A 22,912-nucleotide genomic window follows, 5' to 3' on the forward strand; every position below is an offset into this window, starting at 1 on the left:
GTTACACAAGACGAGATTTCTTTTTGGCCGAGATTTTATCGAGACAAGAAAAAAAAAATTCAAAACTCCTGCAAAAAGTCAATGCTATACCCGCAATACAGGAGCGCGTTGTAGTTGCGTTTCCTTTGCGAAGGCGTTCTTGTTTAATTAATTCTTTAAATTTAAATATTACTTTAATTATTTTAAAAATATTACTTTATTAACATTTGAGAAGTTTTGTTAAGTGTAAGCAGTGTAAGGAATGTTTTATTAGGTACTATAAAAAAAGTCAAAACAAGTAACTATTTTATAAAAATTAATATTGCTTTTATTTTATGATTTATTTTATTTTAGGATAAGTTGAACTTTATCCTAACTGATATCACTATGTTTCCTAATCGTATGCGTTTTTAATGAGTTAGGCGTGATTAATAAAAAAATGTTATGCTGATGTTTTCTAATAAAAGATTGTAGCCTAAATATTCTTGCCTATTATCATTATTTTTGTATTTGAACAGTCATATAACAATGTTACAAAATCAGGTAAAAATTTTGAACGTGCATTTCCCGTTGTGTATGAGAAGGGAAATCCCGTCTCGATCTCGTCTCGAAATTTTATGAGAATTAAAAAATCTCTTCTCGTCTTTTCTCGAACTAAAAATCCAATCTCGTCCATCCCTATTAATTTGTATTATCTTATGACGTCGTTGACAGCGTTGTATTGACACTCATTTCGGTTGTAATTGAAGCAATTGAAACCAGCGATTAAAAAGCCCGTTTGTCGAAAATAAAGGATATTTCCTCTCACGTGAGATTAATCGGATTCTCTTTCCACGTGTTAGATTATTATTTATTATAGCAAAACTAACAATGCAAAATATATGGGGAAATATTCAACGAAATGTTGCGATATTCAACTAAAGTAAAGGACACGCGTTAATTCAAGAAAAAAACTACGTTAAAAACACTCAGTAGCACGTAGCAAATTCTCAGTTTGGTCATTGACATGTATTCCAGACCGGACTATCTCAGTTTTCTTTTTATGAATGTCAGTACTTCCCGGGTGCTATTCAACTCCTTTACCACTGAGTTTGTGGAGAAATTTCAACTCCTCGTTCGATCGTTTACAAGGGAACGCCTCAGTTTTCGGTATCTTTGGAACAGCGATAGCATCTCGATCGGAATCGCCACGTCTGCGATTATAGCCGTGTTGGTTTTGTGGTCCTTTACGGATAATGTCGGGAACCCTTCGGCATTGTCTTACACCTCGGAGTCGAATTCGGCGAGCGTCATGCCAACAATCACGCCGGGTCTGTGGCCGTTGCCAACCAACACTATTGTCGCAAGGTAGTATGTATGTCACGCGCAACAATGCTTCCCTTATTCAGGTATTTAACAATTTTGGTAGACAGAGTGCCGTGGTCTCTGACCGTGGTTTCTAGAAATTCAAGGCCCTTCCGAACCTCGTCAGTTTGGCTATAGGTGTGATCGATAACGGCTTTCAGGTATTTGTGGACGTCATCAAGCTCCTGGAAGAAATACGTCTCTCGCTTGTACTTACGAGATACGACTTCATTTCGATATTTCCCGGCTATCGCGCTTTCGGTAATTACTTTCTTCTTTTAAGATTTTTATTCCGTGTTCAGATCACGTTCAAACATCGTCGGAGGTGTACTGAAATGTACAAATACAATTTTAAATGCTACTTTTAATACAACAGTTGATTTCGGTCGTCGCTGGGATTGATATTGCAGGGGTCCATGGAAAGGGAGAGGGATAAACTCAGATATATGGCTATAAGTCCTGAGACTTCAAGTGTGCCAGTATCATCACCGTTAGTAGGTTGTAGGGATAGCTCGGATTGCTCTAGCACTGCAGTAAAGTAAGAAACTATAGGTAAAACTGTTCTAGCATCGGAATTGAACGCGTAGGTAGTTCTCTCTATCACTGGAGTCGGAATAAATTGCCAATAGCTTAGTAAAAATATTTGTGACCAATAATTGATATTTGCTTCAAATTTAAATACAGTTCAAAGTGCACGTATTTTTACTTCAACTACATGTGAACTCGAGTTCAGACTCGGGTTATTCCCACGGTTATGTCATCGAGCATTCAAATGTAATTGAACTGAATGAATTTATCACTATGGGAAAACCCCGAATCTGAACTCAAGTTCAAACATAGTTGAATTCAAGGCACGTTGTATCGGAACTAAAAAATGATGGTACTAAATTCTATTGTATTAGTTTTCTTTTACGTGTTCGCACAAGGTTAATATTAGTTTATATTAATACCTAAGATAGCCAATTTGTTAAACTTTATCAATTCTTAAAGATAGATTTTGATTTGTATTCCCTTACGACGTCGTTGGCATTGTTGTATTAACTCATATGTGGTATGTAGTAAAAAATATACAACGCAATTTACGATAAACAGTAAAGTAAAGGACGAAAACGACAATAAAAAAAATGCATTCCTTTTGCACTATGGGTTGTGGGTACAGTTAGTCTGAAAATAAGTAAATTCTATTCGCTATACAGTTTGAAGGCGACTCCTTGAATCAAATGTTCCCTCCTCGTCCCCTGCTTGTAGCTCTTGAAATATCTTTCCGCTAATTCGTAAAACTTTGGCAGTTCTTCAGGATCGATTTTGAAGTCGTACTCTCTGATAGTGTCGTTGACAACGTTGTACTGAAACTCATTTTGGTTGTAAATGAAGCACTTGAAACCGGCGATTAGAGCTCTTTTGTTAAAAAGCAGGGATTTTTCATCTGTTGTGAGATTGGTCGGATCCTCATGCCACGGGTTGGGTTCTTCCTGGACGTCTGCGGGGTTGTCTCCAGAATTCACCTTCACTCTGCTATCCCCGCCATCCACGGTAAGTGACTGGAGGGTTTTGTACTGGTCGATAGCCCTTCTTGAGTGTGCGTGCCTGTACACCTTGGCAGCGGTCGCTTCGGTATGGCACAACTGCCGGGCCACCCTCTTGCGAACTTCTTCGTCCTTGCGACTTCCAGCCACCGTCGAGTAGCACATCCTCAGTTTGGTCATGGACATTGATTCCAGTCCGGACTCTCTTAGTTTTCTGTTTATGACTGTCAGCGCTTCCTGGGCGCCCTTCAACTCGTTTCCCTCGGAGTTGGTAAAGAAATTTCCGTTTCTCGTTTGATCGTTTCTAAGGTAACGCCTCAGTTTCCTGTATCTTTGAAACAGTGGGAGCATCTCGATCGGAATCGCCACGTCTGCGAGCATCGCCGTGTTGGTTTTGTGGTCCTTTACTGAGAATGTCAGGAACCCTTCGGCCTTGTCTTCAACCGCTGAGTCGAATTCGGCGAGCGTCATGCCAACAATCACGCCGGGTCTGTGACCGTTGGCCACCAACACTATTGTCGCAAGGTGGTATGTCACGCGCAACCATGCTTCCCTTATTCGTCTGCTTTGTGGAAGTACGGCCTGGGTGCCGTCGGTCTTCAGGTACTTGACAACTTTGGTGGACAGCGTGCCGTGGTCTCTGACCGTGTTTTCTAGAACTTCAAGTTCCTTCTCCACTTCCTCAGTTTGGCTATAGGTGTGATCGATAACGGCTTTCAGGTATTTGTGGACGTCATCGAGCTCCTGGAAGAACGACGTCTCTCGCTTGTACTTACGAGATACGACTTCTTTAGATATTTCCCGGCTGTTGCGTTTTTGGTAAGCCTTCAAGGATATTTTCACTCCTTTAACAATCTGTTGGAATCTTTGGTCACTCTCCGTCATCTCTCCTCCCCTAGTCAGGACCTCTTCGATAGCACTATCCAGCGCCTTTTCCAACGTTCTGATGTAGTTTTTCACCGTCTCCGCACTGAATCCCGCTTTGCTTTTTAACTGATTCCAAAACTCGATGTGCGAGTCGATGTCCTTCAGGTATTCCCTCCACTGCAGACCTTGGGGATCGACTAGGTGATGGTTCCCGTTTTTGTGAGCGAAGTTCAGGGTTCTTTTGATCTGCCTGACGGTGTTTAACAGGTTCCTCTTGCGACCCTCTTCTCCTGTCAATGCCGACCATTTTCTGTGCAAGTAGTCGATGAAATAGTGCTGATCGTTGAAAACCCCAGTGTCATCCAATCCGGCAGCTTTCAAAGCCTCTCTGGCGGGTTTTTGTGGCTTGTTGAAAGTTATCTGAGGTGGATCTTCGGCCTCGCTGTCGATCAAACCAGTCGTCGGTTGTGGACTGATTTTGGACTTCGACTTTTCGGTGGAAAGCTTGGGGGTCGCCGGAGTTGGCAGTCTCTTCTTAGTGGTGGGCAGAGTTCTTGTCTGAGCTTCGCTCGGAGTCGTCGGAATCACTGGAGACGGGTCTGGAGGTGGTGCTGGAGACGGCCCTTGAGTCGAGGCTGGAGACGGGCCTGGTGTCGAGGCTGGAGACGGGCCTGGAGTCGATGCCGGAGACGGGCCTGGAGTCGATGCCGGAGACGGGCTTGGAGACTGAATCGGAGTCGAGCTTCGTGTCTTCCTCGCAGTAGGCGTCGTTGTTGGATGCCTGAGTGAAGACGGCTCCCGACTCGGGGTCCTCTCGAAGCTGTACTGAAACACAATTAGAATATAACTACTTTAAAGACTGCGCATCAACGCGTTAAAGACATTTTGCGTTGGCAATAACTATTATCACGGGTTTCAATTTTTGGCATATGAACAAATGATTTCTCAATTAATTGATAAGTTTATTGTGTATATTTTCAACAGACGCTGGCTTATGGTTTTTTTCTACTTTGAATTCAAACACGTGGTAACTGCTGTTCTTACACGAGTGTTCTTTTGATAACGATTTCTTTTTAAATCGTTAAAAATTCATTTTGTTATCGAATTCATCAAATAAACAGCTATCTACTTATTCATTGATACGAAAGAACTGGTAGTTGATGTCGAAATTCATATACATTCTGAACTAGTCAAGCTGTAGAGTTTATGTTGATTGCATTAGTGACCCTGTTGGCACATTAATGCGAAATACTGAAACATATTATATACAGTAGTCGGTAAATTTGTTGTTCAAACTAAAACCCCCACCTACCGATGTTGAGGTGTCCAAAATGCTATCTTCCGGGTCACTTTCGTCAGCGCTGCTCTCCATCTCCGCCTCTGGAAACCCTCGCATATTCGGGTCGATGATGTCCTTATAAGGTGTGCCTTCCGGTATGACTTGTATGGAACACCTGTCAAGTCCCACCAGCAGTTGTTTCCTGTAACATTCGTGAATGGCAATATTAGTACACGCAAACGTATTTAATTTTTATTTAGGAATTTACCCTGTAATCAGATCACGTTTTAACAACTACGTGTGTAATATGTTCGAATAACAATTGAACTTTAAATACAGTTCAAATTGCAAGTACTTTCACTTCAAATTCATATGAACTCGAGTTCAAATGCGGGTTGTTCCCACGGTTACAGTGACAAGTATTCAAACGTAATTGAACTGAATGGATTTATTACTATGGGAAAACCCCGACTCGGAACTCGAATTCAAACAGAGTTGAACTCAAAGTGTGTCGTATTAGAACTACGTGTATTAGGTGTTAGCACGAGGATAAAAAAGGTTTTTAATCATATGTAAAAAAGTCATAACGGTGTTATTAAACCAAATTTATAAGTGTTTAAGAAGATCATATTTTGAATGAACTAGTAGACAGTATTGTTCAAACGATTTCTGTTATTATTTTTTTATCGTTTACGTAAATAAATCGGCTTAACTAATTATTAATTTCCAAATTTCACTCACCATCGGTTTGCTGTCGCCAATCTCCCAAAGTGGCGTCTAATGTACTTCTCTGGGTACCTCGATATCCCATGGCTTGTGAACATTTTCGTGATGAATTTTTGCATATGTTCCGCCTTAGCGACGCTGTTTCCCACCTCGTGTCTGTGCATCGCCATGAGGTGTTTTTTCAAATGGGATCTCCTTCGGACACCGCAGTAAGGACACGGTTTCAGTGCCCCCGTCTTGCAAGCCACTTCCCCCAGTACCTTACGGGTGGACACACGTCCACGACCCACACCTCGGCCCCGACCTTGACTACCTTTAAGTGTTTGTCTTGCAGGTTTTTCTGATTGGGCTGCAGTCTTCGTCTCTAGACCCCTCTTACTCGACCCGTCACTGCTCCACTCCTGCGAGTCGTTGTCCGAGGGAGCCGGTACGTACGTCTTGTCGGTGAATGTATCATCACTGCCAAAAAGGTCTTCGGGCTCTTCTTCGGGAACACTCGGTGGCTGCCACGTCCGGACTTTGGTCTGTTTTTTTGGAATCAGCGGCTGTTCAACACGAGACGTTCGAATCTCTTCCAGAAGCGGTTCTGAGTCGACGTGAACTTCTGTTTCCACTGTTAAACGTGTTGGGCGGCTGTCTTCCTCATCACTGTCAAGGTTTTCATGGGAGGTAAGTAGTTTGGAGCCGTCGGACGGAGGGTGGTTCACTTCGGATTGATTTTGTTTCGATTCGGTTTCGATGGAAAGTGTTTCACGGGCGGGTGACGAGGTAAAGACTTCTGAGGACGGATTTTTCATTTCAATTGGATTTTCCTTCGATTCTGTTACAACAGATTGCTGTTCAATGCCGTGGGACACTTCGGAGTGAGAAGTTTCCACTTCCTGTTGAGGTTCATTTGATTCGGTTTCCAGGGCTGATTCGTTAATTCGTTCACTGCTCGGAGAGACTCTAGAGGGAGGATTCACTACTTCATTTTGAGGTTTATTCAATTCGGTTTCGATAGTCGAACTCTTATCACTGGACGGTGTGGATACTACTTCGGAGGGCGGAACTTTCACTTCAACTCGATTTTCTTTCATTTCTGTTACCTTAGATCGCTCTTCACTGCAGGGTGATTGTGTGGATACTTCGGATGGCGAATTTTCCTCTTCGTGTTGAGGTTCCTTCAATGTGGTTTCGTCGGAATGCTCGTCACTGGAGGGAGACGGTGGGACTACATCGGAGGGACAATTTTCCACTTCTCGTTGAGTTTCATTCATCACGTTTTTAATGGAAAGCTTTGCAGCCGTGAAGGGAGATAGTTTTGAGACTACCGTGGGTAAATCTGTATTTTTGGTTTCTCGTTCTTTTATCTTCTTCTCCAACAACATTCTTGTGAATGTATCAAGCTTATTGCGTTTCGGTTTGGAACCCCCCTTAGTTTTCGTCCTTGTTATCGGGAGTTTTGGAAATCTTTTATTTGAATCGTGGATACTAAAAGACATACTTTTGACAATTTTTGTATTTTGATTTTTTAACGCCTTGGGTTTTATGTTCAGCGGGACGATCTTAGCAAACCCAGGCTCGCACTTAATTTTAATTGGCGATTTCCGTACGGAACTGTCAACTGGACATGTCTGGTATTTGTTTGTTTCATTTACCGGTATTATATTTTGACCTTCCTCCGTAGCTTCTTGCTGCTCGACGTGTTTTATTTTTATTTCTTTCTCATCGCAACTTGGTAGGATGTCAGCTGGTTGATGTGTCAATTCGAACTTTTTCCCCTTTCTCGCAATTTCATCACCCACGACGTCTCTTGTTTCGATTCCATTCTCATCGCATTTGGGTAGTACTGTTTCCAATGCGGACTGTTCAACTGGTTGATCGTATTTACGGTTTTTTGTCAACTTGACCTTTTTTTCCTTTCTCCCAGTTTCCTCTTCCACGACGTGTTTTATTCCTTTTCCATTGTCATCGCAACTGGGTAGGACTGTTTCCAATGCGGACTGTTCTACTGGTTGATCTTCTTTAAGTTTACGTTTTTTTTTTGATTTTTTCTTTCCAGTTACTTCTTCCACGGCATGTTCAATTTCATTTTCCACATCGCAACTGAGTGCGATTGTTTGCAATGCGATGTCAACTACTGGTTGCTCGTCTCCATGTTTTCGTTCATCCTTGACTCTTTGCTTCATCCCGATAGCTTCCGCTTCCACGACGTGTTGTTTAGTTTCATTTCCATTTCTACGACCACTCGTTTGGGCTGTTTCCAATGCGATATCAAAAGGGTGTGATTCTGGTTTATTTTTGTGTGACTTCTTGCCTTTTTTCTTCTTTCTAATAACTTCCTCTTCCACGACGTGTTTTATATCTTTTTTTTTATTCTCATCGCAACTGGGTGGGACTTCTTCCAGCACGATGTCAACAACTGGACGATCTTCTGGACGAAGTTTACGTTTTGTTTTTGATGTCTTATTCTTTCCCATACCTTCTTCCAAGGCGTGTTTGATTTCGTTTTCATTCACTTCGCAACTGGGTGGGAATGTTTCCAATGCGTAGTCAACAACTGGTTGATTGTCTTCATATTTGCGTTTTCTCTTTCCTTTTTTCTTAACTACCATAGTTTCATCTTCTACGACGTTTTGATTGATTTCATATGAACTTTCATGACGTGTGGTATGGATTGTTTCAAATGCCATAACGACAGCTGGTAACTCGTTTTTATCTTTTTTGGACTTTTTGACTTTTTTCTTCTTTTCAATTACTTCGTCTACCACTGTCTGTTTAATTTCATCTGCATTCTCTTTAAAACTGGGTGGTACTGTTTCCAATGCGACGTCAACAAGTGCTTGATGGTCTTTAGTTTTGTGTTTCTTCTTGGCCTTTTTCTTCAGTTCAATAACTTCTTCTTCCACGGATTTTTTAACTTCATTACTATTCTCTTCGCAGCAACTGGGTGGTACTGGTTCAAATTTGACTTCAAAATTTGGTGACTGGTCTATAGATTTGCTTTTCTTCTTTTTAACTTTCTTCTTCATAACAATGTCTTCTTCTTCTTCTCTTCTTTTCTAAAACATTACATAAAAACATGTCACTTCAACCAATAAATTTAAATAAAAAAAAAACTCACAATAGCCTCTAAAACATCTGACATCAAACAAACTCTCACATTAAATAACCACTCGATAATTCAATTTAAAGTTTAACATTTACTTTAAACACGATTAAAATAGCATTGCAAATAATTATTATTAAATAAAATTGCCTAGTAAATGTATTTTTGGCCTGTTGATATTTGATTAAATTTTAAATACAGTTCAAAGTGCAGGCACTTTTACGTTATAAAACGCCGTCACTTTAGGTTCGTAGTCCGGATTTTTATTCTTTTTTCAAATAAGTAACGCTATGAAAAATCTTTAAAAAAACCTTAAGTGTTAAAGTATAGTTTTGATATGTTAAACAAATAGCGAACAAGTGGAAAATGTATTCTTGGTTGTAACATGGATGTTGAACAAATTTAGTTTACTTGACAATACCAGCTGTTGATTTCCGTACTGTTCTCCGTAGAGTTCAAAAATAATTTGTTTAGGTTAGTAATGTAATAGTACTGCAAGAAATTATTGTACTAGCCATTTTATTAATATATAAAGTTTGAAGTTGAGAAAAAGTGTATTACAATTTAAACATTTTAGGAGAAATTGCATTTCAAAAATCAACCTTCATAAAAAACATAAAGTTTATGATAAATTTATAAAATTACATCCCAGAATTAAAAGATAGAATAATAAGTCCCCAAATGTAGTTATCCTTTAGCCCTAACATGTACCTCGTGGGAATTTATAAACATAAACTCAAATTTATTTATTTTATTTATTTATTTATTTTATTTCTTTTATTACAATGCTGCAAAACAGGATAAACCCAATTACATTGTAGCATTAATATTCTAACAACAAAATCTTGACATGCATTATAAATAATAAATATGGTAAAAGTTCATCTTGCTGAATAAATTATAGTTTTTAGTGTAATCACTCACAACAATACAATATATGACAAAAACGAACTAATATCAATAAATAACGTACAAATAAATATCTTAAAAAATAACATTGGCAATTATTTAAATATCTATAACAACAATAACAAATTAAATAAATAAAATACAACAACAAAGTCTGAACAGAGTAATTAATTTAATAACAATAATTATTTGGTAGTATTTAAATATCTAAAAACGTATTTCCTGAACGTACTGTGACAGTTAAAAAATATGTCTATTTGGTCGTTATTAATTGTGTTAAACAGCCTAACCATTGAGTTGAGCGGCGAACACATTCCAAGGTTCGTTCTAGAGAAGTGGGGGGAGAAGAGCAAACGCGAACGTGAATTGTGTCAGGGCAACGTGAACCGCACACGGGACAGCAGCGCTGCGTCGTCGAGCTCACCACACACCAACCGCCTCAGATACAACATCATTGACACCTTTCGCCTAGTACTCAACTGATCGATTTCAAACAGTGTGAGAAGTTCTGAGTATGGGACCAGCATCGTATAGTAACCAAATGTTTTGTAATAAAGAAATCTCAAGAACCTTCTTTGGACATCCTCTATGAGATCGGATAAATAGTTCACACTAGGATACCATACCACAGAAGCATATTCTAATCTTGACCTGACCAGTGAACAATATAACAGTTTAATACTTCTCTGATTAGTAAAAATGTTGCCCAACCTGCGGATAAGACCAACAATTGAGAAGGCAGTCTTACAAATGGAAATCACATGATCATTATATGTAAATCTGGAATCAAATATCACACCCAAGTCTTTAATTGAAGTTTTCCTCGAAAGAAGACTACCACCAATATTATAATTATGCATGATGAGGTTACTAGGTGTTTTCTTTGAATATGTTACAACAGAACATTTATCCACATGAAATTTTAGATTGTCACGACTCCAAAGAAACAATCGATCGATATCATCTTGTAGCATAACACAATCTTGTTGGTTGTTGACAATAGTGAATATTTTGAGATCGTCAGCATATAGAAGAAACTCGCAGTTTATTATCAAATCTTTTAAGCTATCAATGTACAAAATAAATAGCAAAGGTCCCAAATTTGAGCCCTGGGGCACACCTGAGTCTACATCAAATTGTTCTGATAGGTGTCCCTCAAAAGATACAAATTGTTTTCGACCCCTGAGATATGAACAGAAGAATTTTAAGAGTCCTTCAGAAAAACCGAAGTAGTTCAATCTCGAAAGCAAAGCCAGATGATCAACTTTGTCGAAGGCCTTCTCGAAGTCGGTGTAGATAACATCAACTTGATTACCACTATCAATAACAGGAATACAAAACTCAGAAAAATTTAACAGATTTGAATTAATGGATCTGCTGGGGAAAAATCCGTGCTGTTTTGAAGATAGAAATTTACTGACATGGCTGAACACATTTGATCACATCACTTAACCAATCATCGCTGATAACCTAAATAGAGATTAAGAGATGTAATTTATTATGATCTCACAGTTAATAGACTACGAAAAAAGCTACTTCAGTAGATTTTTATTTAGTACTGGACGAAAATTAATTTGAAAAACTTTGAATTCGAACCTATTTGAATTTGAGTTCTAACTGGTGGTTTTCCCGTAAAAATCCGTGCATTCAGTTCAATCACATTTGAATAAATATATTTCAACCGTGTGAATAACCCGCGTTTGAACTTGAGTTAAAATGCATTTGAATTGTAGGCACATTAACTTTGAACTTAACTTGGATTGAAAAGGGAAATTTACAAAGGATGCAAATTTTCGGCTCTCTAATTTCGTAACGTCATATTCGTATTGTAATATTTATTTATCTGTATCTTTTGTGTGTTTTTGCAATATAAAAAATGTAATATATCGAATATGATATCATTTGACTCAATTGAGAAATAAAACTGTATATCCAATTATATTAGTGTTACAGTTACTAAAAACTAACCGGAAATAATCTAAAAAACTGATATGTGCTCCAATGAATTGAAAAATTATCTTAAGGTGCGATCCCACGTACCGATTTTCTTAAAATTTTGTGGGAAGCACCCTTACAGTGTCTAAGTTATCTTAAAAATGCCCTTCATGAGCTATTTTTATTATCAAATAAGTCAGATTAGCTAGTCGAATTATCAAGATCAGACTGTTACTTTGTGACTAATTGAAAATAAATTGCTTAGATAAAACGGCAAGTGTATGCCTACTAGCAGCACCCTGTTGGTAGGTTGGTGGTGTTGCTGAGTACAATGAGAGGTACTGAATGTCCTCGGAGTCTAAAACTCAGAGTCACCTCATTACCTGACACTGGCCTCAGCTGTATCTCACAGGGCCGTCGTCTGCTGAAACCCATTGCTGACCATGGTGTTGATACATTTAATTGCTATAATAGTTTTTTTTTTACACAATATCATATTATAAATTAATGCTACTCCAAAGTCCTATCTGATCCGAAACACAAAGCTGTGTTCTGAAATGACCAGGTTTTCCATCCGACAGAGAAAATCGGGAGTTACGTGTAAATTTTTAAAGTGACCAGGTACAATATGAGAAGTTTATATGAATATGTTCATGGAATCAAGAAAATTTTAATAACTGCCAATTCGCTCTCAGCTGAGCGCCCATTTATTAACACATTGGGCTTTTATAGTTACTGGGCGTTTTTGTATTAATTAAAATTTGTTTAACCTATTTAGTTTTAATCAAAACAAAAGTATCACAAACCATGCATCATCTTTAAGAGGAAATCGAGTGCTTTAAGGAAATATAATAACGTATGTTATGGGTATAATTCAAATAAATCCTTAATACCAAATTGAATTAAAAATGTTTTAATTATTTTTTATATATAGGCCTATACCGTATATTAGTATATGCCTATATATAGTCAACATTTCAGAATAAAGTATTAAAACATAATATTATTAATCTTTAAATTAAATAGGCAAGCATGTTTCTTTAAAACATTTTTTCTCAGGTTGTGTGCATCGCAGGGAAAATCTACGCATACTGTTAGATTTTCACATTAACTTTGAACTTAACTTGGATTGAAAAAGGAAATTTACAAAGGCTGCAAATTTTCGGCTCTCAAATTTCTGAACTGATCATTCAGCTTTATAAAAAAGTACACATATTACAGTGCATATTACATATTACAATATGCATAAACTTAAAACCACATGCATAAGTCCCTAAAGCGCTCAAATGTAAAACAATTTATTTCAAGTATTTTATTATCTATGTGTCAGAATAGATATCCCTGTACGCCATATCTTTTGTGTAAAAAAGCTTTTTGTTTGCTTCTGTTGACGTTATTTTCAATAAATAATTTGTATCACCCTGAAGTTTAACTCTGCTAAAGGCAGCAAACATATAACTATTGGTGAATAAATACTGGTTTACTAAGGTAGCTTTGGTGTTTTGTCTTTTGGTGTTTATTTGGTGTTTTGTGGTTAAATAAATAAAATGGGTGGTGCCAATCTGTCGTGGTGACAGGCTGACGGCGGCCGCAGAGGTGCCAATCAGTCGTAACAGTACACGACAGATTGGAACCTCGAAAAAGGGGCGGTGCCAATCTGTCGCGGTGCCAAGCTGACGGCGGCCGCAGAGGTGCCAATCAGTCGTAACAGTACACGACAGATTGGAACCTCTAGAAAGGGGTGGTGCCAATCTGTCGTGGTGCCAAGCTGACGTGGGGTGATATTTCATGGCCTCATGTCAACGAGGTTCCAATGTGACGCTGGGTGCTAAAACACCATGGTGCCAATCTGTCGTGGTGCCAATCTGACTGCGACTCCAAAAGACACCTCCCTCACTCGGTTTGGGGTTACAAATTTCTAAGAACTGGTGAGGAAGGGCACGTCGTTTCGCAGAAGGACGATTTTTATGACTCTGTGCTAAAGCCGACAAGTGTCGCCTAGCAGGAAGTACGTTACAATTTGAATGTGATATGTGAATTGGTTAACTATTTACTTACAATATTATTTACACTAATAACATATATAAAACAATAAATAATCATAATACTAAACACATTACGAATTGAATTAAAAATTATTTTTGTGTGTTTTTGCAATATACAAAATGTAAAATTTCGAATATTTGATTTATAATTTGATTTAATTGCGAAATAAAACTGTACTGATTATATTAGTGTTATAGTTACTATATACTTAAGCCTTCATTTATTATTTATATGCCTTCAGTAACATATTCGAAAGCTATGCCTAATTTGTAAATTAAACTTGAATTTTAATGGATTAATAATGAATTAATTTTTCAACTAAGGGGAAAAATACCTTAAATTCCACATTACGGTATCCTAGTTTATATAATCTAAGGTGACCCCTATTTCCCCCTATTGGTTAGTAGTCGAGTTGGCTTTAACTGGGAGAACCAAGTGAGGTAACCGGTTGCAGTCCTCTTTCTCTTCTCAGAAAGTTAAGTATCCGTTCCATCCATCTAACGCTTGTCACAGCTCCCATGGAACATGAAACAGTTTGTTTGCTCATGCGCATTGAAAAGGAGTAATCTTCGATTGAAACTGATGTGAAAGACAGGCTAAATATCGCCGGACATTCCCCCCCCTTTCCCCAGATTAAAAAAAGTTAATCTTACCTTATTAACATCTTTGCCGATCAGTGGATTTTGAAATAACGACCCCGCCTTAGACATTTCTCTAACTTAACGTTGACTGCTTATTGCTGCAGGGCAGGAGTGAGGAGCTGGTGTGTCCTCGTTGACTGTTCGGAGAGAACTGATGCTACACTGACGGGCAGCTCTGTATTTATGCGTTTTCCCCGCCGGGGTCATTTCGGGCTCGAAACGAGTAATGCCCCCGGACAGAACAATGGATTTCTGGCCTTACCGGCCTTCGGAGCTGCCGGGGGCATGGGCAACCGGCCTTCGGAGCTGCCGGGGGCATGAGCGACCGGCCTTCGGAGCTGCCGGGGGCATGGGCAACCGGCCTTCGGAGCCGACGGGGGCATGAACTGTCCGGTTTGTCGGTGATCGGCGGCTTTTGTATTTCTTTATACATCTATATTGTATTTGATATAGATTTAGTAACCATACAAACAACTTTGAATTCAAACCTGTTTGAATTTGAGTTCTAACTGGTGGTTTTCCTGTGAAAAACCCTGCATTCAGTTCAATCACATTTGAATTAATATATTACAATCGTGTGAATAACCCACGTTTGAACTTGAGTTAATATGTATTTGAATTGTAGGCACATTAACTTTGAACTTAACTTGGATTGAAAAGGGAATTTTACAAAGGATGCAAATTTTCGTCTCTCAAATTTCGTTAAGTCATATTCGTATTGTAATATTTATTTATCTGTATCTTTTGTGTGATTTTGCAATATAAAAATGTAAAACATCGAATATGATATCATTTGACTTAATTGCGAAATAAAACTATATATCCGATTTTATTAGTATTACAGTTACTAAAAACTTAAGTCTTCATATATTATTACACGTCAACAACTATATTGTGTACTATAACGTACACACAAAGGGAGATTCGTAGTTGCATCGCACATTACGAAGTAAAAGTAATGTAAACACATTTAATATATAATTTATTAATTCAGCTACTGATTGTATATAAACATTTTTGAACTACCGTATTGAGGCGCTAACCGAAAATAACCTAAAAAACTGATATGTGGGAAGCACCCTAAAAGTGTCCTGCAACTTTGTGTGAAAGAAAATTTGATCTAGCTATTTTGTTTCCGAAGAAATCGGAGATCCTGTGTCCTAGGTTAGGCCTATGTCACATCATCGACCCGCGTCATGTAACATCGAAAACATATTTCTTACTCAATGCGTAGCTTTATTCTAGCCGTTGATTATACTGTGGTAGACATACGCCATATCATTGACTCCAACTCACACCGCGTCCCGTAAACATCGATAACATATTTCTCTATTGAGGCGGAGTATTATTTTTGCCGTTGATTATACTATAGTAGGCCTACGCCATATCATTGACAAGTTCCTACATGACAAACTTTGAATTCAAATATTATTAAAAACAGATAATAATTTGATGAGAAATGAATCTGGAGCATAATTAAAATATTCGTATGGGACTCTATCAATCCCTGGGGCCTTGTTACATTTAACCTTTTTAAGGACGTTTTTCAACTCTCCCATACTAAAATCGCTATCTAAGAATACATCTACAATCATTGATTGTAGATTAACACAAATTAACCAGAAAACACATCTTGTTTTACTGAGTGAGTATCTCGATTTCGGAGTCACGTGTATACATCTCGACCATATGCTCTACCTGACGAATGTGAAAGCTGTACCCTTTGTCCGACTTCGTGGAAAGCAAACCCGTTCCCTTCCTGTCTCTTTCACAGGAATTTTCCTCAATGTGGGCCATCTGGAGATTACGACGGACCCCAGAATGTTAGGCTACCTTTTGTCAGCAGATCGAGGCTACCTGAGTTTACAATTTGGTTATGTCAAAAACTTTAAGCTATTTCCTGTTTTCGTTCACTAGTTGCAATATATTTACATATTTACGTTGACGGCGTTAAACATATAAGCAACCCGAAAAAAGATTTATTTATTTAAACATATTTAATGGCGTAATATAATTTAAATCATGTAAATCCTTAACATAAAAAGGTAATAATAAAAAAAAATCTAAAAATCAAATAACAACACCCTGTATCTTGCTGGCTCACAAATTTACTCAGGTTTATGCTGCCCTACACGTTCGTACCAAATTTCATTTAAATTGAACCAAAATCGGAGTTATCTCGTTTATGGACACGTAAACATGGTGGAAAAAAGTTCCGAAACATATAATATATAAAAAAATTCTAAATATAGAGCTACAAAATTTGGTACAAAGTTACTAAGCATCATTTTAACACATTATACAGTGAGATGCTACTCTATTATACGTTTCCATAAATTACTCTATTTTATTGATCCAATTGGCCAATTAAGGAATTGAAACATACAGTATAATATACTGTTACTGTATATACACCTGGGAATCTCACTCCTAATTAATTAATATGGAACGATCTTACTTAAAAACATAAATCCTTCTGTAGAGGTCTAGCTAGATGTGTTCTATAACAGGTACTCGTCTGTTGAAAGATACAAATGTATAAATATAACTAATAGGCTAAATATAAATTTCAATTATAGGTTTCCTTATTACATTAATTTGCGTTTTATAGACACATTCTTGTAATCTAGGTAAGACAACGAAAACAGCAGTTGTCTGAAACGACGCAAATGAAACAAAAAGGGGTAAAAATGTACAAACTCTTACATGCCGGCATAAAAGGTTAGTTGTCAGTTGTTAAAGCATGCCAAAATTGTCTAGGGTTTATATTGTGAGTGAAATCCTACATGTGCCGAATTTTGTTATTTTAATAAACTACTTGCTAGATGTACTAGAGGGAGAATGTTGTTATGGAGGAGTAAGAGTCAATGTCCTGATGTATGCGGACGATATCGTTATCTTATCTCCAACTGCAACCGGCCTTCAACACATGATTAAACGATTGGAGAATTACTGTGAAACTTGGAATTTACGCTTAAATATAGCTAAATCAAAAATTATGGTTTTCAGAAAAGGTGGAAGGCTTGGGTCCAGTTCTAAATGGTGGTACAAGGATGAACAAATCGAAACTGTAAACAATTATAAATATTATAAGTAAACTTTACAAGTTCACTTTCGTGGGAAATGAATTTTAAATAAAAATCGTCAGCTTCCAAATTAGATGTTAATTTAATCTGGAGTAATTTAATAGGTAATAATCAAGTGCCGATTGATGCAAAAAATAATTCAATAGTTACAGCTTTGCTGAATTATGGAGCACAAGTTTGGGGAATTAATAAGAGTAAATATTAAGAGTATTAAGGTATAACGGCTACGCGGTGGCCGTGGGACGGGGAAGGGAACTAAAAGCTTACAACTGCTACAATGAAAATAACAGTGACAGCATAGTAGGGCTTGCGCGCATGCGTGACAGGTACACCTCCCCCTTCGACTCGAAGGTCGTGTCACCTACCACCAAAGAGATGTTTATCCCCACTCCGTCTCCGAAGGTTCAGCCCCTAGACACTAGTTAGGTTAGTTGCTCGGTAGATCTTCATAAGTGCACACTGCTTTCGTCTTCACGCGTTATGGATACTAAAAAAGGTACGTCATCGATTATTTACTTATAATATAATGTAGTATTGTAATGACTTTATTATAGAAAATTTATTATAGAAAAAATGCTATAACCGTTGTTGTATCAACTCCGGCTCTGCTTTGAATTTTTTAAAGCGACTAACTTATGAAAATAATGTTATTGATATGTTTTCATGGAAACGGTATGAAAACTACAATATATAGATGTTTTGTATGAATTTGGAGGCTACATTAAATAAATTCTAACTGCTTAACATGTGTTAGATTATCTTAACATAACTTGCACATCACATTGTTTTTATATGTATATTTAGGTAAATTAAGTTATTGGGTTTTGCTAAACCTATGCTTCAATTAAACTAAAGAATATCATCAATAACTAAATTGTATGTCGTTGATTTTTGTTTTCTTAAATTTGTTGTATTTGTGTAACTATATTTAATTATCAAATGGTAATACAAAATACTCTTATTTTATCTTATCATAGCTTTCAGTTCACATATACTTTATTTGATACATTTATTATTTGTGTTTTGCCACACCACTGATTAAATTAAACCAAGGAAAATATCATAAAACTAAGCAGTACAGAGTACTTTTGTTTCTAAAATCAATGAAATATCTGTTATTATCATATTAGTTATATGATTAGTTATAGTTATATAGTTATAGCTATATAGTTATAGTTATAGTTATATGATTAGATAGTGTATGTAGTTATATGTAGTTTAAATAATAGTTTAACGCGTACATATAATAAAACTATCACTATAACGACGAACGGAACAAGAAAATATTTTAGCGTTTTTGGCAAACCCAAATAGTTCCCTATAAGAGAAATTCGCTAAAATGTTTTTGATTAGTGGTTTGTTTCACTTATTAACTGAAAAAAGTATCCCTATAGAGTAAATAGAATTAATTCTACTTTCGGTAAAAAAAAAGCCACACGAAAAGTCCATTTTTACATATTTTTTACAATAACTTGTTTATTTATAGAGATACGACCTCGGACTCAATAACCATTATTGTAGTCCACATGTTTAGAATTACAACGACGTTTTAACCGATGTTCTAACTTTTACCGTTTTTGAAATATCAGCGTTTTAACGCATAGCGCAAACCACCATGTTGTTTTTTTTAAGCTGTACTAAATGGTCTGGAAAGAAATTGCTAATTGTTATGTTTGTTGGGTAAAAACGACATGGGAATTTTAAATTTACCATTTGTTGGAATTTTATCCATATCCATTATGCACACAATAACGCTTCGATATACTAAATTATTTGTTTTTTAAGCTCTACAAAATGGTTTGGAAAGAAATTGCTAAATGTTATGTTTGTTGGGTAAAAAGTAGGAAAAACCCAATTTTTACCCCATAAACCCCAATTGCTCGGATCATGCTCGATCACAAACTCGTTGGAATAAATGTATGTTTTCACGTTTGTACCAATTTCATTAAAATCGGATCATTTTGCTCGAGTTATTGTGCTAACGGACATATATGTAGCACGACTACTCGAGCAAAAATTATCTGATTTCAATGAAATTTGGTACAAACGTGAAAACCTACATTTATTCGAACGAGTTCGCGAACAAGTATGATCGGACTATAGGAAATGGTGTTTATGGGGTAACATTTTTGTTTTCTGTTATATGAATTTGAACGGATGGTGTTTTTGGCCTCTAGGAACCTCTAAACGAAAAAAGTACGAAAAGTAAATCGGCCCCGAGTCCAGGTATTACCATGCGTACTACGGTAACAGTACTCATTTCCCTATATTTCCCTATAATTTCCCTATAAGGGAAATTCGCTAAAAACTCCTATACCGGAAAATTATAAACAGTAAATACTTGACCTTCTTCAGTAAATATACCATTAACACATATCAGTTCAGTAGCAGTTCCGTCACAGTCCAGACTCAGTTCAGTCTCAGTTGCATCCGCAATTTCTCAGTCAACTGTCCGTCAGTTGGTTTCAGTCAGTCTTCCGTCATTGGATTTACAGTGACGTCACAGTCAAGAATTTGTAATTAAATACAAGATTATATTAAATACAATATTATATTAAATTTTCATCGTCCATCTTTGTTGATTGTTACTAACAGTAATTAAAATATAAATATAATAGTTTGAATAACAAAAACACTATTTTCTGACATTAAACTCGTACGTCACTGACGTAACGTCAGGCATTTAAACAATCCAAAAATATCGTTGGGAAGCAATCTGAAATTGACTGACGGACTTGCACCGGATGAGTGTAAATAGTGCAATAGAAAATCCATTAAATGAAAATTTGTGTTTCTATAGATGATGAATTATCCACTTCTTTGTCAGCTCCAGCAACACGTGTCGTACCTGATATGTGTGAATCGACCTTTACTTGAACTACTTTAGTGAATATACAAATAGCTTGTTCAATCGATGCTAGAAAATCTTCAGGATTAGGATGATAAAATCTCTAGTTTGAACACAACACGGGTTTTAATTTCTTTTTATTATGATGACAGTAATGAACATATTAAGTAATTTGATTGACAACACTATAGTCTATCACAAGCAGTACCATATCATAGTTTGCGACAGTTGTACTTTCTTACAAATCAAGTACAAAACCATTATTCAGTAAAATCTGTTTTTTATCAAAGCCTTCGTCAAAAACATTGTTAGGAATTTTGGAACTATTATTTGTACAATTTTGAGATTGGCCACGGACCTTCCACATTGGATTGGGATTCTTCTCAGAAACTCATTAGCGACAAAGGATGGACATCTTCCTCCGTCCCCCTAACCCAAAGCCCTACAGCTTATTGCAATTTATTGAAATCTAAGAGTAATATTTTGTCAACCTAATTGACAAAACAAAAACATTGACGTAAACATTCAGACTGTTGAGATAGGCGAGTGTAATCAGGATAATATATCTAATTTAATTAAAATAATAAACGACTCAACTGATAATGTTACAAAGCAACAAAAACATAATCTTACTTTCAGGCAATCATGGTTTGATAGTGATTGTTTTTAACAAAGAAAGAGAGTTTTTAAGTCGTTAAATGTATTTAGAAAAAAAACAGCGAATATCAGTTTAGAATTTGATATATTTACGAGAGCAGAAAGTATAAGTCAATGTGCCAAGATAAAAAGAGAACATATTTAGAATCCCTAATTAGTAGTGTTACGCAAGCCCGTGATACAAATTTTGGAGGGCAGTTAATAGCTTTAAAAAGAAAGATAATAACAGGATTAAAAACATCACGCTCTTAGACTGGGTAAGACATTTTAAAACGTTGCTCAACCCTCCATTGCTGACTGGAAAGATACAGTTTGCCGAACCAATGATTGTAGATGTATTCTTAGATAGCGATTTTAGTATGGGAGAGTTGAAAAACGTCCTAAAAAAGTTTAAATGTAACAAGGCCCCAGGGATTGATAGAGTCCCATACATATATTTTAAGTATGCTCCAGATTCATTTCTCATCAAATTATTATATGTTTTTAATAATATTTACAGAACTGGGAATGTTCTAGAATCGTTTAAAAGGTCGATAGTGTATCCATAACATAAAAAGGAGATATTACCCTAGTTGAAAACTACAGAGGATTGTCGTTTGTAGACTGTGTAGGAAAGAGTTTTATCAGTCTAACAAATAACAGATTAATAAATTGGGTCAACGGTAAAGGTTTGTTCACGGAATTCCAGGCAGGATTTCACCAAGGGAAACGGACTTTCGGCCTGCGCTGCCCCTGACTCGGCCTGGGCTGCCCCTATTATGTGGTGTAAAGGGTAGGTTTCTCGGGAGTAGGTACCTGACCTAAGCTTGCGCTTTACCCACTAAATTCCAGGAATCTCCCGGAAATACCTGTGGGGTGGTGGACAGGGTCGTCGACACAGGAAACAGGGCAAATAGCATTGGAGCCAACCTTCTAGGAAATACATTACTATTGTATTAGAATACTGCTGTAATCTTTGGCATTAACGACTCAGGAAGTGATGGTGTCTACGGGTGGTGGATATCCGCCCCAAATAAACCTATTTTTGTTTCAAAATTTTAGATTCAAAAATACGCAAATTCTTACTACATATAATAAATTTTTTATGCTTCTTTTAATACTGTATATGATAGTGGTTTTTAGTACTGTATTATGACAAATTTAGATGTAAAATACTTGCAGTTATTTGAACTTGAATTCATTATTTCTTAGGCCGCGAACGCTAAATATATAACAGATGTTCGTGTACAGTAGTTAAACAATAAAAAATAGTGCATTTCATCACTAGAGGGTACCTATTTAACATTACTGTGTTACGAAACATTTATATGTAAAATACTTGTAGTAATTTGAACTTGCATTCTTTATTTCGTTGGCCGCGAACACTAAATATAAAAGTAACAGATGTTTGTGTAAGGTAGTAAAACAATACAAAATAGTGCATTTCATCACTAGAAGGTGTCTATTTAACTTTACTGTATTACGAAACCTTTAAATGCAAAATACTTGTAGTAATTTTAACTTGAATTCTTTATTTCGTTGGCTGCGTACGCTAAATTTTGGCCGTAAAAGTTTAATTTTGATACTTACTTGTTCTGTGTTATTTCACCTAATAACAACAGTACATTTAATTCCATCCAACATAATTTTTGTTGGAAATGCACAATGTTGAATTGTGTGTTCCAATTATTAAATTGCAAATTACATTAATTAATTGTTGAATGAAATGCATAGGAGCATTTAATTCCATCCAACTGAATTTTCTGATTTTGTATATAACAAACTGTAAATTTCTTTTATTGATTGTAAATATCTACATCACTAGAAGCCTTTTTGTAGTAATTGATCATTTAAACACTGCAGTTACAAGTTAAATTTTAATATTTTTTTGTACCAATACACCAGACTGTTAATTAATATATAGGATTATATTTTAAACGCATTTTTATAACATACTTGTCTCTTGTTACATTGGTTTAGTTTTTAATTTCGTATTTTA

The sequence above is a fragment of the Macrosteles quadrilineatus genome, unplaced genomic scaffold (genome assembly GCF_028750875.1).
Source record: "Macrosteles quadrilineatus isolate MER2022 unplaced genomic scaffold, UCM_ALF_1.0 Scaffold_184__1_contigs__length_207268, whole genome shotgun sequence".
NCBI lineage: Eukaryota > Metazoa > Arthropoda > Insecta > Hemiptera > Cicadellidae > Macrosteles > Macrosteles quadrilineatus.